General features: G+C 35.0%; 1 long non-coding RNA gene across 2 annotated transcripts in view; it reads left to right on the top strand.

The window, feature by feature from the left end:
• LOC107539610 (uncharacterized) overlaps nt 1–15,664 on the top strand; it is a 105,012-nt gene that overhangs the window by 66,686 nt on the left and 22,662 nt on the right. The window contains exon 6 of one of the 2 annotated variants that reach the window (XR_001603422.2): nt 10,702–10,836. The exons of the other annotated variant lie outside the window; for it this stretch is intronic. This is a non-coding gene — a long non-coding RNA (uncharacterized LOC107539610). The remainder of the gene's footprint in view (nt 1–10,701; nt 10,837–15,664) is intronic. 2 annotated transcript variants of the gene reach the window in all.

The raw sequence follows: 15,664 nt of genomic DNA, 5'->3' as shown, positions 1-15,664 counted from the left end.
ACTTTCCTCTTTTTTTTTGGCATGCTTTGTAATTTTCTTGTTGATATCTGGACATTTTGAATATTGTAATTCTGGAAATCAGAGTCTCTCCTCTACACCAATGATTTCTATTGTTACTTGATGAAGGCTGCAGTTCATTTGTTTAGTGACTTTTCCAAATTGTGTTTTTTTGAAAAGACTATATTCCTTGTCATGTGTGGTCACTGAAGTTTATGTGGTCAGCCAGTGACTTGACAGAGATTCCTTAAATGCTTGGACCCAATAAAGGTATTTTGACCCTAACTTCCTTCAACAATGCCTGTGAATCTTCTTTAACCCTGCAGGGTTGAATCAATGGCTAGCTTCTGTGCTGGCCCCTTAGCAAACTTCCAGGTAGATCAAAATACAGAACCCTGGTTTTTGGAGGAGCAGGTTCCCATTGTCCACACTGATGCCAGAAAACTGCATCAGGATCAGGACATTGTCCCCATGTTAATTTTCAGTAGAGCTTGGGGATTGTGGCTGCTATGCATAATGTTGAAATTCACCAAAATTTACCAGTCACTTTTTTTTTTTTGTCGAGGACTCCCCTGTATGCTACAAATGTTCAACTAGACTCCAGAGTTCTGAAATAGTTGATTCTAACAGTTCTTACCAGCTCATGTTTTGGTGGACAGACTGCCTCTGTCTTCTTCTTTCCATGTTCATTATTAAAAGTGTTCCAGTTTGTACAAAAAGTTGTATATTTACCCATTTTTAATGGAATGACAGGGGCAAGAGAAGGAGATAAACACAAGTTCTTATTGAAAATATAAACCATGAGGATTATCAATAAATATGTATTGACTGCTGAAAGAGTATAAGCTTTCAGGTGAATGCTACAAGGTTTCCTTAGTTTCAGTTCAATATTGTTCCTACTTTTTAGGAAGTTTTTATACTAGTCCATCATTGGTACATTAAGTGCCTCTGTTGGAAGTGTTGACAGACCACATTGATTTTCATCCTGAGTCTAGATGTGAGGTATTGTCATTATAACATGTGACCTGAGAGGTGGAGTCTTTGGAACAGCCTTATCTCTCATTGCTGACAGGGGTGCCATATTGTCTGTCTTTCTACTTTCTTCCCCTTTTCAAATCTGTGAGTGGGTCATGAACAATTGCTTCATGGTGTGTGCAGTCTGCAGGCCTTATGTTGTGTAGGCCTGCTATAGACAATGCTCTTTAATTGGGCAGAAAACTTGCTGCATTGGCTTCTTTCCCATTTAAAAAAGTTGAGTACACGCTGTTACTACAGCATTTCCAGTCTATGCCAGCTCGAGGAGCAAGATCCTATGATTGAAAATCAAACTAGGGGCTCCACATGGTGATAAACATCACTGCATTTTGACTATTGAGCCTGATTATATTTTTAATTGTAAGGAGGTGCTTTTTTGAACATGGTTTAATATGCTTTTACTCATTCTGGAAATTCACTGGATTTCAGCTGCTTTTAGAGTCCCATTTAAGGTGATTTTCATTAAAGTTTTTGGTAACTGCTCAGAAAAGAACAACAGAGTACATTTGGGGAAAAAATGCTTTCAATGAGAGATCTTAGGTTGATTGGTTGACCTCACACATATGCAGAATGCTACGGGTGATAGCAAAATTTAATCTCTTAAAAATGTAAGTGAATAAAAGTGGAAAAATGTAAGTAACCTGTTTACCTTTTTCTTTGATCTGTACTAAACAAGAATAAGCTAGTTTTGGTGAAATTAAGTAAAATAATTTCTTATTTCTGTAAGTAGCCACATTTTATGGTTGAATTTTAAATTCTGGAAAAAGGGGGCAGTTGTGATGGAACTCCTATCAAAATATAAACTATATCATATGAAAAGATTACTTATAGTATGTTGATAGTATAAAAACTTTCTTTAAAAAATCATTTTATAATTAAAATGTCTAAATTATAACCATCTATGAAGAAACAAATAGTTTTAATCTTTTCCATGGTTCTCCATGTGATGTTAATGCCATGTACATTAGTATTGATGCTTGAGTTTAATATTACTTTCGCTAGCATTAAAATTGCTAACACCATAGCTTTGGTAATGCATATTTGAATATTTAATCATGTTGCTATAAACAGCTTCTCTAATGCTACATTTTCAATGAATATGATGGGCCTTCTGTTAGTGCTGGCATTTAAGCAATCTTGCTTTCTATTTTCCTGTTATATATACAAAGCAAAGTATTCCCACCTGAGATTTCCCCAAAGTTTCACTTGGGAAACAGAACATGATTTGAAAGATGTTTTCTGTTGCATGTTGCTCAAATCAAGCTTTGCTTTGAGTCAAGCCAAATGATGAAAACATAGTCCAGCCTCCTTTCCAGCAGAATGCAATTACCTCTAAGGCCTATAGTAAAAAGACCAACTAATTGAGAACACTTGTCTTTGTTTTCAGTTAGCAAAGATTTTTATTAAGAATGTCCAGTTTTGAAATTCAAAAGGTGTGTTTATTTTTAATGAACTTAAGAGTTAGAAGCTCTGAAAATTAAAGCATGTGCAGGGTACCCTCTTCCTCAAGGGGACATGTACTGCTATGCTCGTGTGAAGTAATAATGAGACACCATAAGCAAACAGTAGATGATTCACGTCAGATGGTTCTCCAATAGTGTTAGGGGGGAAAGCAGCTGATGTATGGGATATTGAAGGCAGATTAAGTTGTTAATGTATATTAGTATATTCTTAATTTCCTTTTAATTGAAAAAGACATATTGACTTTAATTAGAACCATTTCACAGGAACTGTCAATTAGCACATGTCAAACTAGTTAATTCAGAACAGAATTCTTTTAATTAGGGTCTGCTTTCCTTTAACTATGGGGCCAATGAAATCAGCCTTTCCTTATCTAGATTTTAAATGTCTCTAAGACATATAATACAAATGTAGACTCTTATCTATTATTAGAAGCCCATATGGATAACATTAAAATGATGATGCTGGCATTGTTCATGCAGCACAAATCAGAGTCCCTTTATGACTGTTAGAAAAAAAATGGCTTTGAACAAAGACTATTTTAAATACCAGATTTATCCTACTTTAAAGAGACTACAAAATTTATGACATGCATGTTCACATTTAAAGTATTATTTAATACGTCTGCTCAAATAAATGGGCCTATTCAAACGTTTTGTGTGTTCTATCAGCCGAAGACACATAAAACATTGTCAAGCCATACAGCAACGTTTTTTTCCTTAAATGAACTGTAATCAAAAAGGGAAAACAGACTGAATGATTTTTTTTTGCACAACATAAAAATAGCATTGTTAACTTTCATTGCATCCAAAGATTTAATACCATAGTTGGTACAGTGACTAAACCACTAGTAGTGAACTAATGTGATCTTGGTAATCAGACAGTGTAAAATCTGAAACTTGGCTCTTGCTTAATGTAATGATATGGAATTACATCATTTTAGTTGCAGTTGGTATGAGGATGGGCACATACAGTGAGCTTGGTGGGGCAGGGCTATATGGTGTTCACCTACTAATAGGTATGCTGTAAATTAAAAGATTTTAAGTGAAACATAAAGGGAGAATTAATGTGAAATCTAGCCTACTTTATTATGTGAGATTTAGCCACTATTTTACTAAGTTATAGCAAGCAAGGATTTTAGAAATTAATAAAAAGAATATTTGATAAGCTAAACTCTGGATTCCAAGAGAATTATCTAGTAACATATTTTATGTACCCTCATACTTGTTGTAGATACATTTAACTTAATAATAATGGTAATGTTAAGTTCTAAAGTGTGCTGTACTACACTGTATCAGTGGCTGCATTTATGCCAGTGAAAGAAATGAGGAATTGTAGTGATCTTCTAATTTTGGTAAACATAGGAAAATACAAAGGCAACCAACAAACATGAAAAAATGCAACCAAAAACCCCTCTGTTTCTCTTCCAGAGTTGACCTTTCTCTTCTGAACTATTTCTAGGGATGCCTTAGCTCTCTACTCTGTGCTTGAGAGACACAGCCTACATTCAGCATGCCCATAGTTTATTTAGGTCTATAGCTTTTAACATTTTTGGTATCCTATAGTCTGTAATGAAAAATATTAATTCTCTTCCTAGAAAAATGCACATAGGCATACATGTACTAAAATGTTCAGGATGGGAAATCTTAACTTCTTAAAAAATAATTTGGCATAGACTGCTGAAAGATGTAACCTCAGTTTCATATAATTGACTACTTGCAGTGTTCTAGTCACTATGCTTGGTTCTGGGAATATAACGGTGAGTGAGATGAGCAACCTTAGCACCTGAGTCACTGTGACAAATTATTAATACGTTTTCAGGAATTACTATGTGATTTAAAAAAAAAAAAACTTTTTTACTCTCTAAACTGGTTAAAATTTGATCTATATTTAAAAATCTTGTACAAGTTATAAACGTGACAAGATTAACAATTTTATATATAATTGCCTGAAACATAATTATTGAAACTTTAGAGGAGATTAATTTTATAAGTATAACTTAACAGATTTTATTAATCCATTCCATTTTTATCTATAATTCTCTTTTGGTTAATAATCTCAGGTAATATTAATTAATATTATATTTTTGATCCATCTCTTAGTTCTGTTTATTTATTTAAATAATATTATTTATCATTACTTATAAAGAAGGTAGGCCTGGCTTGGCCCAGAGGTTGAGCATCAGCCTAGGATCCAGGAGATCGCGGTTCGATTCTCGGTTGGGGCACATGTGCGGGTTGCGGGCTTTATCCCCAGTCGGGGGCATTCAGGAGGTAGCTGATCAATGACAACTCTCACATCATTGATATTTCTATCTCTCTCTCTCCCTCTCCCTTTCTCTCTCTGAAATCAATAAAGATATATTTAAAAAAAAAGAGTAATGTAGAACATTGTTTAATACAGATATATTTAAGCACACTTAATACTGTAGTGTGTGTGTTTTAGTCCCAGTTTACCCCTTGATTGTCTGTAGCAGTTTAAATTCCCTTCTCTATTTTAATTGATTAAATGTTGACCCTCGGTACATATACTAGCAAAAAAATTTTTTCTTTGGAAATTTGTAGGACACATGGGCCTTAACTTGGTTTAATCATCTTAATGGTATAGATAGTGTAGGTTTTATATATTGACAAAAATAGGCAGAAATTATTCATGTCCTATGTTTGTGAATGAAAACCATAGCCATTTAATTCTGACAGATTAAATTATTAGGAGTTATTATTTGAAATAGTTTTATCCAAATAGGAAAATTCTAGAAATCACTGCAATGTTTCATTTAAAAGGAAGTAACTTTCAGATTAAATTTTTCAATTGTTGGATTTTAAGAGTTAAAATGGACATTTGCAAAATTATGTTGTCCACTTCTAGATCCTTAATCAATATAGTATTGATTTTATTAGAGACTACATGCAGCACTCTGAGATGAGATTACTGTCTGCCCTGTGTATATATAACTACACCTCTTCCCCAATTTTTTCACCTAATGGTCAATGGTTGTCTAACAATATTATAATTTGGTAAATATAATTTTTTATTATCTTAAGTGAGATTGTGTTTAGCTTTTGGAAGTGACAGGGAGATATTTCTTTATTTGTTTCTATTTTTATTTTATTTTTGGCTGTCTCAGGTTAGTTTGGTTCAATACCACAAGTATTTATTCACATCTGTTATTTCCAGAAACAGTTAATATTAGACATTATCCTATTGAACATTAGTTAAAACATTTATTTGTCTTTCTTTTAACTGTGTGGAATCTGTTAAAAACTATTAACCATCAGCCCTGGCTGAATGGCTGAGTTGGCTGCAACATCCTCCTGTACACCAAAAGGCTGCAGGTTCGATCCTGATTGGGGCATTGTGCTGGAGTCAACCAGTCAATGTTTCTCTCTCACATCGATGTTTCTCTCTCAATCTCTCTTCCTATTTTTCTAAAAATCAATGGAGACATATCCTCAGGTGAGGATTAAAAACAACAACAATACAAAACGACAACCCTGTTAACCATCAGTTAATTAGTGATTGCCTTTCTCAAAATTATTTATTTATGGTTGAAATATTTTCAAAACCATTATCTTATGCAATATGAACAATCCCATCACTAATTTACTTCACTGATATCATTAGGGGTTCTGCATGTGGAAAAGCTGGTTCCAGTATCACTATTTTCTAGTTTCATGAACTTAGATAAATTAACTAACTTCTCTGAGCTTTAGTACCCTCCTCTGAAAATGGGGGTAATAATACTTCCCTTACAGTGTTGTGTTAAATGAAATATGGAAAGGGCTTAGCATCATGTCTGTTACATGCTCACTAAATAGTGACTCCTATTCTTTTTTAAGACAGTTTTGTACTCACTGATCCTAATGAAAAATGTAGCTATTTGTTAAGTAATTCACCCTTAGATGGAAATACAAATTGTTAACATGAATGATCTACTAATTTGATAGTTAATAGATATTAATAGGGGAGCTGTGGGACTGTCTTTGGTGCTCCCAAACTGGTTATAATTGTCAACTTATAACCAGCAACCTTTTTTTTTTTTAAAATATATCTTTATTGATTTCAGCAAGAAGAAGGGAGAGGGAGAGAGAGAGACAGAAACATTAATGATGAGAGAGTCATTGATTGGTTGCCTCCTGGGAACCAACTAGCTGTATTTTGGATATCAGTGAGAGGCTCCAAGGTTTGCAGGTGTTCCCCAAAACAGAGGTGTGGACTGGATAGAAATTGTAGTACTTTTGGTAATTCATACATTCAGCAAATACATTTTATTAATCATGTTTTTATTTTCTGTATATTGTGATGTTTTGACAACTTAAAAATACCTTTCTGACTGTGGAGAGACTGCCCCTCCCAGGCCTAGCTAATTCTTAGAGATGGCAAGGTGCCCAGCCACGAGCATGTCTAATACGTAGATTAACCAATCCAGAGCATACCTGCTCCATCTGGCCATTCACATCAGGAAGCAATATTCCTTTGCTTTAATCATCCCAGGGCCAGGTACCGGGCAACTGGGGATCACTCATATAGGCCAAAGCCCACTGAAATTGTTCAGACTAGACAGCTCTAAAATTTTGCCTCTTCCCTGCCTTGTTTTTCTCAAGGACAGCCTGATAAAAACTACTAGACTAAGCTCTCCCCTAACTCCTGCTTCTGCTTCCTCACCAAACCCTGGTGCTCTTCCTATGGCCCTGACCAGGAATTGAACCGTGAACTCCTGGATCATAGGTTGATGCTTAACCACTGAGCCATGCCAGCTGGTCCCAGCAATCTTTTTTTTTTAACTGAGTATATGAAATATTTTATGCCTGTCACTCAATGCAGAATATTCAAATACAGGGTGGGGCAAAAGTAGGTTTACAGTTATGAGTACATGAAACACAGAGTGTATTCTTGTATGTAATTAATTAATTATTTTATTATTTTCCATGTGAACAACTGTAGACCTACTTTTGCCCCATCCTGTATTCCTGAATAGCAATATTAGCTTCTAAAATGAGAAAAAGATATATAAAAATAACACAATTATGTCAACCAAAAGAAATCACTATAAATATTTTGGCATATTTTATATATATATGTGTTGAGAATTTTACTCAGCCATTACATTTTATTTATAGTTGTGGTTTAAATGGCTTCATAGCTCAATTTTTAAACTAAGCTTTTTTTGAGGTTTGCATTTTTTCTGCCCCAATAAGTAACATTGGAATACATATCTTTATATATAAAAACTTTATTTGCATTTCAGATTATTTCCTTAGGAGAAGAATCATTCGTCAAAGAGAATGAACATTAACATTTGAATTGTATACCTAAAATTATTTTTCAGAAAATTTTCACTAGCCCAAAACGTGTATTTCTGACAAAAGATTGAATTTTTGAATATAGAGTTTGGCTAGTTCGGTAAGTCAGTTGATTAGTGTATAGTCTTTGGCTAATTGATTCTTTTTAATTTTTTAAATTATTATTTTTAAAATTTATTTTTGTTTTCATTGTTGACACTATTACAGGTGTCCCCCATTTCCCCCACCTTGCTCCTCTTTGTTGTTTTTTCTCTAGTTCTTTTAGGTGCAGGGTTAGGTTGTTTGTTTTAGATTTTTCTTGCTTCTTGAATTAGGCCTGTAGTGCTATGAACTTCCCTCTCATGACTGCTTTTGCTGTGTCCCATAGATTTGGGGTTTTTGTATGCTCATTTTCATTTGTTTCCAGGCAATTTTTTATTTCTTCCTTGATCTCACTTGTAATCCATTCATTGCTTAATAACATGCTATTTAGCCTCCATGTGTTGCAATGTTTGAGTTTTTAAGTTGTAGTTGATTTGTTTTTTAATTGTAGTTGATTTCTAGATTGCTGATGCCATTGTGATCCAAGAAGATGCTTGATATGATTTCAATCTCCTTGAAGTTGTTAAGACTTATTTTGTGTCCTAACCTGTGGTGTATCTTTGAGAATGTTCCATGTGCTCTTGAGAAGAATGTATATTCTGCTGCTTTGGGATGAAATGTTCTGCAAATATCAATAAGATCCATCTGATCTAGTGTGTTGTTTAAGGTCCCCGTTTCCTTGTTCATTCTTTGTCTGGAAGATCTATTCAGTGATGTCAGTGGGGTGGTAAAGTCCCCTATTATAACTCTATATTGCTGTTGATCTCTCCCTTAAAGCCCACCAAGAGTTTTTAAAATATATTTAGGTGCTCCTCTATTGGGTGCATATGTATTTACCAGGGCTATATCCTCTTGTTGGATCGATCCCTTTCGTATTATGTAGTGTCCTTCTTTGTCTCATGTTATGGCCTTTGTTTTGAAGTCTATTTTGTCAGATATAAGTATTGCTACCCCAACCCTTTTTTCATTTCCATTTGCAGGGAATATTTTTTTTCTGTCCCTTCACCTTCTTGGCTAATTGATTATTTTTTAACTGATTCAGTTTGGCACTAATTTAGGAAGTGCCAACAGTCTAATGACTCACCTGAAATTGCCTGGGATTTTTAAAAAGATAGCTTTTAATTGAAAAGTAATGTTCAAGGTAATATTTTGTGTAAGCGGTAACTGGTTTGCCAATCTGGTACAGTCTTATCTTGATTTTTGTTTGTGTGGTAAGGTCTTTTCTGGGCTAATTTCTATAGTGATTTTTTATAGGAACATGAGATTCTTCTAATGTACAATTAAAGTATTTGCATTATTTGAAATATACATTATAGAGAAACTTAGCGGTAAAAATCAGCTCATTTTATTTTGTAGTAAAATCAGAAATAGGAAAAATATGCTAACATGATAATATCTAATGAGGGAAATGTTCCATGCAGATGTGCTTTTCTATTAATCCCTAAAATGACTATATGCTTTTATTTATATGAGTAACATAAGATACAACCATGTTATTAGGAATATATTCATTTACAAAAAAGATAAACACAATATGAGCTTAGAGTTTTAATAAATTCTGTTTTAAAAGTGATTTAAATCTTTATATAATGTAAGGTTTGAGATTTCAATAAAGATATAATATCTATGTATGCTACTTCTGAGAGTTACTTATATTTTTTGTTTGTTTGTTTAGCTGCATTTAGAACAGACTGGAACATAAGGAAATGAGAACTGGGTCCTGTATGATGAATCTTTTATGGGTACAGAGAAATATAATTTTCCTTAGTTATTTTTGAAGTCTCCATCTAGGCACACTGGTAATTTAATTTTTATTATAGTATGTAGATAACAAGGTCATATGTCCTCAAGCTATCACAGAGGGCATGTAAAAGGAAAAGAGAAAACATAATTTTTGTTTTTGCTGTTGTCGTTAGGAATTTTCATATTTTCTTTGCACATTGGGCACCTTTTCATGTTTATTGTACTATGCTGATAGCAATGTCAGATTTCATTACGTTAACACCGAGTTAGTGAAAATGAAAAGCAGAATATTTTGCTGCTATTAGTATTATTCTAGATTTTTGTCCTTTAATTACTTACCTTTTATGGTTATAAGGTATTTTATAATGTGAATACTTTAGGAAGATGTATTTTGTTTTAAGCCAGATTAGGCTGCTAACTTAAATTTGGACCTATCCCTTCACTATTAGTAATTATGTTGTGGAAATAATACAGATGAGTACAAACAGTTGTTACATTCTGTACTTTCCCATTTTATATTGAATATATGTCAGCAGAGGCACAGCTTGGTGAGGGGTGGGGAAAAACACACACACACACACGCAAACAATCTGTAAACAATCACTCTTTTGCATTGGTATTAGCATCTTTCAGTCTTGGAACTAAGAAAAACAAATGATAAAGTTATACTGCTAGTTATACATATTTTACACTAATCCTATCAGTCTTCATAGTACTCTAGACTTGAATGTATGATGGTAGAGACAGGGAGAGTGGGGGTGGGGAATTGGAAAGATGAAACAGGGAAAGACATAGAGAAGATTAGTACTCTTGGCTTTTCATATTTAATTTGTAGAGTGAACTTATTTTCTCTTAAGTCTTGAGCTTATGGTTATAATTGGAATTAATTTAAGCATACTTACCAAAGTAATGGAATAAATCTTTTAAGACTAGGTATCTTGTTTGTTGTTAAATATATTGATTATCTTTAAGCAGGTCATCATCTAGTTTATAAATCTTAATGCCTTAGCACTTGTAAATATGCCTGATATTTAAAAAATTAAACTCGTTTCTTTTTGTCTTGATTTTCCTTTGTCTCTAGGATTAATGGGAAAAACATGAACTTTACTATGAATTTCTCATAAAATTTTGATTTACAATTTACTTTCTCAAGATTCATTTTGAATTACAGAGATCATCTTCTACTGTAACCTCCTACAGAAGGATTTCAAAATGAGTAAGTTGACCTTCTGAATTTTGGGAGGTAGTTGATTGAAATTAATAGATATTATTATGTTGGCTGCTGCTAATGTATTAGGAATTACTCTTCAAAGAGCCCAATTAAACACCAAGTCCAGTATAATTTGGTGAGGGGTGAGGAGAGGCATATATATATGCAAACAATCATTTATAAGCCTGATGGGACTGCTTGCCAGTTTTCATTTATTTTGACTTGAGTAAGCACCAGCATCAACTTAATTTAAAAAGGGTAATGCCAGGTTTAAGATTTTGGCAAATATATATTAGTGGATGTGGCATGGTTTTTTTAATAGAATGTAAGATAGAAGTAAAAAATGTCTGTTGTACAACATAGTAACTATAGTTAACAATACATTATTATGCACACAATATGTTAAGAGGGTAGATCTCATGCTAAGTGTTCTTACCACAGAACAAAAACAAAAACAAAAGAACATAAGGAAATTTTTGGAGATAATAGATGTATACTGAAGTAGCTTGATTGTGGTGATAGTATCATGGGAATATGAATCTGTTCAAACTCATCAAAATATATACATTAAGTATGTGTTATTTTAAAATATGCAAATTAATGCTTCAGTAAAACTAAAAAAAAAAAAGATGTTGATTATATTTTAAAGATATATTCTGGAGAAGGTTGAGAAGAAAATTAAGCAGATGAAATCCCAGAGCATTCAGAATTCCTTTTTTTCTTTAAATTTTCAATTACAGTTGGCATTCAATATTATTTTATACTAATTTCAGGTGTACAGCATTGTGGTTGAAAGGGTGAAGGGATTAGGAAGTATCACATGGTAGTTATAAAATAGTCTTGGGGATGTAAAGTATAGCATAGGGAATGTAGTCAATAATATGGCAATAACTGTATGGGGCAGGTCGGCATCAGACTCAGCATTCAGAACTCTTAGTGTCCCAGGTGAAAGGCAGTGACTGCCTGAGTTTCTGCTTCATTCTGTGGCCTTCATGACCAGTACTTGATACTGAGATGATGATGTTGGTATTATATTTGGCATTTAAAGGAATGTCAAATATACTCTTCTTTTTGTTCTTTTAATGCTCACCTGAGGATTTTTAAAAATTGATTTTAGAGAGAGAGGAAGGGAGAAAGAGAGAGAAACATGGATGTGAGAGAGAAACATTGATCAGTTGCCTCCTGTACATGCCGAACGGGGGAATGAACCTCAGACCTAGGTATGTGCCCCGACAGGGAATTGAACCTGTAACCTTTTGGTGTACGGATGACACTCCAACCACCAGAGCCACCCAGCCAGGGCAGAATGTCCAATTTACTCCTAACAGTTTCTCATTAGAGAGCCTTTCTTCTACTGATCATGTGATCATGCTGATTCACAGGGGGAAACAACTCCTTAAGGGCAATATACAAGTGAAAAATAATTTAGGGCAGAGGAAGCAAAACAGATGGAGGAAAAGAGGTGGCAAAAGTGGGTAGATACTGAGAGAGGAAACATGAAGGGAAAGAAGAGGAGGAGGGACAGGGGCTGGGATGACAAATAAGAGATTTTTCTCCATTCTACTGCTCGGGCCTCAACCACTGAGGCTTTCCTTTTGCCTCCATCCTGGCTGCCATCTTCCTACCGTTGTCCAGCTATTAAAAATCTCATTCTAATACTGATGTTAATCAAGTCCCTCCAGGCTCTTATCTTTTCCACCCACAGGTGTTCTAGGCTCACACGGCCACCATCACCACCACTGGTCTTTTTACTCTTCATTCCACTGTCAGTAGCATTTGCTGAAAGTTTTCTGCAATATTCAAATCCTCCCACTTAGTGAATTCAAATAGATTCACTGTCAATGATAATTCGGTGTCACTTTATAATTTTTTTGTTTGTAAATCCTTGCTCGCTGACATGTTTGTTGATTTTAGAGAGAGAGGGAGGGGGAGAGAGAGAGAGAGAAACATCAGTGTGAGAGAGAAACATAGATCAGCTGCCTCCTCTATGCGTCCCCAACTGAGGATGAACCTGCAACCTAGGTTTGTGCCCTCATAGAGAATTGAACCCACAACCTTTTTGGCCTACAGGATGATGCTCCAACGAACTGAGCCACCTGGCCTGGGCTCAGTGTCGCTTTATACCAGGCAGTGTTCTAGGCTCTGGAGATATAATACCGCCAAGGAGATGAAGTCTTGATCCTCATGGAACTTACATTGCAACAGATGAATAAATGTATATTTGATTTGTTATGGGGGAAAAAGCAGATGACTGGGATAGAGAGCAGCAGAGTATGCTACTTTAGAAAGGGTAGTCAAGAAAGTTTTCTCTATAGAGGTGATATTTAAGTAGGAAGCTGAATGAAGTGTGGGAACAAATCATATGAGTTACAGGGCAGTGTGTACCTGGCAGCAGGATGAGTCAAGTACAAAGGCTTCTGCTTGGTGTGTTCAAGGATGAGCAAGAAGCACAGTGGCTGGAGGGGGAGAGTGGTAGGAAATAAGGGTAACGCTTAAGCAGATCATGAAAAGGCTGATAGACCACAGTGAAGTCCTTGGATTTTATTCTAAATGTGATGGCAAGTCATCACACTTAGAGGGTTGACAGCAGAGAGACAATATTTCAACAAGTAATCAACAAAAAGTTATTAGTGAGATATTCTACATTTTTTTCATACTGTATCTTTAAAATCTGATATGTATCTTTGGCATGCCTCAGTTTGGACAAGCTATATTACAAGTACTCGGTAGCCACGTGTGACTACTGTACCGTATTAGACAGCTCATGTCTTGACCTCAAGGACAGGAAGTTATGAATATATTTCTTTGTATGTTAGGGAAGATTAAATACTGTAGTATGCTTCTTAAATTTTAGATGCTTTAATATTACAGGATAACTAACATTATAATAAAAGAAACCTAATGGCCACTGAATTTACATGCTTTTAAAAATAAATAGGCGCCTTGGGAAGTGAGTTAGGCCTGGAGGGTGTATCACTGGTAAATCACTCATAGATTTCACGAATATGGATTAGGTAGCTGGGAGATTGAAAGTTATTGTTTAATATACACCCCTTACTAACTTGGAGAATAAGTTACATGTTGGTAGAATTTGTTCCACAGTCTTACATAATGAGGTGCCTCATCATTTTGTGGCTTATAAACATTTACTTATTTACCATGTTAAAAAATGTGTTGATTCTGCTGTGCTGAAGCATCTTGAAAACCTAAAAGATTTCTGTTATGTAATTTAATGAAAAACAGACATTGAAGGGAAAAGTCAGCCACCCTATATGCCCTCATTATAGCAGTTGGAAATAATATCCTTTTGAAAGTCTGAAGTATGTTAGTAGTTTTAGAAAAAGACTAGTTAAGTAGTTTGAAAAACTTAAGACCTTCTAAGAAACTGATGGTAGTAATCATTTATTGAGTTTTCTTTGGGCAAGCCCAATAATTCATGAGCCTTGCTGCGTATCTTAGCCAGGACACCTTTAATCCTCATCTATGAGGTACAGTCATGTTGAATTGTATTATTGATGCAGAGTGCTCAGGGAAAAGTGTTTCTCTGCTGAATGTGAGTGAAAGCACTTGGTTATTTGTAAAGCCCATGACTGTCTCTTCTGTGTTGATTGTTACCTGTGATACTTTGTTGAGGGTTTTCTGTTTGCTCTTTAAAGACTTGGGAAAAGCAAATGATGAGCGTTATATAGTTAAAAAGATTTTCTTTTAGTGAGTGTTCCATAGGAAAAGAAAAATAGTTCTATAGTACTCTTGTTTATTATTGCTTTTATATAGGAGAAAACAACTTAAAAAAGTTAGATTAATACATAGCAAAGTGATAGAGAAGTAGATGTATTATGTGAAATAAGGAGTGAACTGAATAAGGAATCAGCAGTCAGAAGCAGCAGGGGAGTAACGCCCACTTTGTTTCCATTATCCAGAAGCACTGTGTATACCAGCAAAAACACTTTAGAAAGTTCGTCAGTCCACTGTGGTAATAAACCAGTAAAGGGTAAGATCCTCTCTCTGACTCCCCAGTCATGGGTTAAATCTATTGTCTTTTTAAATCTTGCTTTGGAATGAAGCTTTGGGAATGAAGAGGTTACTATTAAAGCGGTTTTCAAACAGTGCTTTAAACATGATAAAGGTGGTCAGGGGCTGATGCCTCCCTGAGAAGGGGATGTTTGAGCTACGCCTTGGAGGAGATTAGGGAGTGAGCCCTGCAGACACATGGGGAGGAGGTTCCCAGACAAAGGGCGTGGTGGATGCACAGGAAGGCACCTGGCAGGTTGGAGGGGCATCATGTTGGCCAGTGTGGTCACAGAAACCAGGGGATTGTCATCATTTATTCTTAGTCTTCTCTATATTCTAGGGACTTTTATACAAACCTGACTCGAAATAAGGAAAACTGGAGGAAAAAATGTTTTTGTCAAAGTGGGTTTCAAACTTTTATTTATCTTTATATATCTTTTTTTCCCGCAAGAGCCATATGACTTGAAATCTATTTATTCAATTCCTCCGAACTTTCCGATGTCAATACCTTTTATTTCTTCTTCTTGTCTGATGGCTGTGGCTAGAACTTCCAGTACTATGTTGAATAAGAGTGGTGAAAACAGACATCCCTTGTCTTGTTTCTGGCCTTAAGAGAAGTGCTTGTAATTTTTGCCCATTGAGTATGATGTTGGCTGTGGGGTTGTCATATGTGGCCTTTATGGTGTTGAGGGATGAACCTTCTATTCCTACTTTGCTGAGGGTTTTTTGTGTGTTTTTTTTAATCATAAATGGGTGCTGGATTCCATCAAATGCTTTATCTGCATCTGTTGATATGATCATGTGACTTTGTCCTTCTGTTTGT

The sequence above is a fragment of the Miniopterus natalensis genome, chromosome 3, assembly GCF_054644295.1.
Source record: "Miniopterus natalensis isolate mMinNat1 chromosome 3, mMinNat1.hap1, whole genome shotgun sequence".
In the NCBI taxonomy this organism is placed as follows: Eukaryota; Metazoa; Chordata; class Mammalia; order Chiroptera; family Miniopteridae; genus Miniopterus; species Miniopterus natalensis.
Note: the sequence above shows the minus strand (reverse complement) of the source record. Positions and strands in the feature narration are given on the sequence as shown.